Here is a 3176-nt window from a genome sequence, read left to right as displayed (position 1 = left end):
CGCCCATCAATACACCTGTCGCGTTCACCGCGCCTCCCCGCTGCTGCCGCCACACCCCCTCGTGACGTGTCAACCTGCTCAGACCTTAGCAACGACACACGCGCCACATATACCTGGCTCCTAGCAACAAGCTGTCCCAGCCGCGCCCTCACCCCCCTCCCCCCAACTACACCCACCGGTACCATGCACATATGTGTACCGCCACACCCGCTGTGTCACTGTCTGACACTCATTTACACTGGCATGTGTGGAATGTCAGCACAGATAACCTCTCTATACACAACTTGTCATACTACATCCTCACCAGCACTGAACACCTGTAGCCAGGGATTTGAGAACCACTTTTGTTCTATTGTTGCATTTTGTTTGTTCTTTTCATATGCTTCCTTTGTGTATTGCAATTTTTTTTATTATTATGTATCTATTATGCAGCCCGTATTTACACTAATCTCAGTGTAATCATGAAGCAATAGGTGTATTTTATACCTGGCAATTTACTGTCCTCTGTTTTTTTTAATCTCACCAGCACACAGTACTACCATATTCCCACACCTACTAGCAGGGTCATTTCAATTCCATAATGTGACTGGATCCCTCATAAATAACTTATGGTATCAATATAAAGGAAATAGCGCAGGGCGCTGATTTATATAACTTGCCAACGCACTTATTTTTAATATTGTATATATTCTGACATAGGAAATCGTTATTTCTGAGACCAGGGTAGAAACTGTTTTTTCCTGTTTTCACCTTACTGAAGGATATGCCTTATTTCTGATGCATACATCTGATACAATAGGCCTTTGTGGATGGAGGTCTTGTGTGTATTGGGATGTATTTAGTATGGAAGTGTCGTTGTTTAGGATTTGTAAGGTTGCTAGTGGAAACCTCCAAATAGGCATATGTGCAAGGGAGTCTGATAGCAGGAAGTGCTAACCAAGTTTTGTGATGAAGTGTCATGCCTGCTCTGGCCAAAGGCCCAGCAGGGGGTCGTCACTGTGTGGCCTTTTGTCCAGAGTGAATTTCATAAATAAGCGCAAATTTTGTTAGCTTTGCAATGCATGTAAATCCATGCTTGTGTAAATAGAGTATATCCTGATGCTAAAAATAGCATGTGTCTGAAATGTATAAATGCACTGACTTGTACACTGAAATGTGTTCTTCTGATTTCAACTGACCTGATCACCGGGACCTTTAACCAGTGAGAGCAAATAAACATCTTGCTTCAAGACCTGCTTGAAAACATTTTCAATATTGCTTTAATCCTGTGTCCTGCAGATTAGACCTTAAATCTAATTCGTTTTCCGACTGTCTAAGCTTTTCCAGTACCACCGCTCTGCCTGCTACCCATACAGCCCTGGTTAGTGTGATAGGCCAGGGGGGATCCATTCACAGCAACCCTGATCTATAGTGAGAGGTCAGGTGTTCCAGCCCAGGTACACCAGCAACAAGGTACACTAGCAGCGTCAGTTACCCAGAAGGAACGTGGTTCTGAGTGCAATAGAAGGAGCTCAGTGGTGGCAGCATTGTAAGCCCCTCCTACTGCGGCAAGAGGGCGCATTTGGGATAACGAAAGGGAACGGTGGCAAAGTAAGCCCAGCCGGTTCCCAGCAACAACAGACAGGGTGGCATAGGCGGTCCATCCTGTCACATATAGTATAAGAAACTTTCAAAACGACAACATTTGCACAAATGAAAAGGTAGAAAACAATGGTTTGGTGTCTTACTGCTGTTGAGAAAGTTTGATACACTCTAGTTGTGGGTACAGTGTTTTGCACCTGTGTTTTACAAAGTGACAGCAGGGTGTGGAAAGGTGATATTTACTCTGTAATCATTAATGGTGCTAGAAAGTGGGTAATAGAACTTTAAGTAACACTAGTGAACCTGATTACCCATTTATACAAAATACTAAAGGTTTCAAATTAATCAACACTCTGCATAAAAAAACTAGGGTTATTGCTAACCCCAACTATGAAATATAGGCATGAATATAGATCAATAAAAAACTGTACAGTAATTTAAACTAAAATATATTTATTAATAGTCTGAGTACAATACACAAAATACACAATTATAATACAAAGTCTCATTCTTAATATCAGTACAGGTCATATAAAAATATATAGAAAGCAATCTGCTTACATTCTACTCTAAAATAATATATAAAAAATGGCTGATTTTAATATGTACTAATTTGTGGCAGTGGCAAACTGAAGTTCAATCAGTGGCTAAGGTGCAACACTACTCCATACGGGAAGCCAGGGATCACCAGATGTCTTTTCCACGCTATTTAGAATTCAGTTTTCTGGCTCCTTCACATAACTATTTCTCCATATTTAGATAACTCCCCAGTCAGAGTTACAATAGTTAGACCATTACAATGTTTCTTATAATATAAAAGTTGTCAATCACCAAATATGGTCTCCACCAGTGGTCGAAGTGGGCTGCAGTGAAATGCCATACCACCACTTCTACTGCTTTCAGTGACCTCATGGAGCCGCCAGAAAACAGCATTTTTAATGCTCCCTTTTTTCTTACTGTATATGACTACAACGCACAGCTCCCACTGGCAGCCTGGTAGAAAACTGACTTGGCAAATTGTGGCTACCCCTCTGTGCTACAGAAACACTCCCCTCTTTCTGTCACCCATTCTTGTTTCATCCTTTCAAATATGATTTCTAGTTTTCCTTACACTGACTTACCTCTGTGTGTGACCCCATTTGTCTACCCCCACCCCTTTAGATTGTAAGTTCTTGTGAGCAGGGTCCTCTTAGCTCCTGCCCTCTCCCTGGACCTGATTCATCAAGGTACGCAAACTCATGTTTCATACTTTGAGTGACGCAAACCCTTATAATTGCGTTGGAGTTTGAGATTGAGTTGACTTTGAGTGCCGTATCTGCTCTGTGTGCGCTGCGTATGTGGTGTTTTACGTAGCTCAAGTCCCATTTAGCAGATGCGTATGAGTTTGCGTACCTTGATGAATCAGGCCCCCTCTCATTACTTTGCCTGCTGCATGCCAGCTATGTTTTGCACACCCTTCCTGGGCACTAAACCCTCGGTCTCCACGGTTAGTTGTACCCACACTCCTGGGCACAAGTTCAGTTTGCTCTGATTCATTTCCCCTCCTTTCCTCCTTCTCTTTTCTAGTTATTGTGTTTTAGGATGTCTTATTACGC

At 42.3% G+C, this 3176-nt stretch overlaps 1 long non-coding RNA gene across 1 annotated transcript in view; it reads left to right on the top strand.

The window, feature by feature from the left end:
• LOC142143738 (uncharacterized) overlaps window positions 1-3176 on the top strand; it is a 713023-nt gene that overhangs the window by 126483 nt on the left and 583364 nt on the right. The window lies entirely within an intron of this gene.

Source organism: Mixophyes fleayi, chromosome 3 (assembly GCF_038048845.1).
Source record: "Mixophyes fleayi isolate aMixFle1 chromosome 3, aMixFle1.hap1, whole genome shotgun sequence".
NCBI lineage: Eukaryota > Metazoa > Chordata > Amphibia > Anura > Limnodynastidae > Mixophyes > Mixophyes fleayi.
Note: the sequence above shows the minus strand (reverse complement) of the source record. Positions and strands in the feature narration are given on the sequence as shown.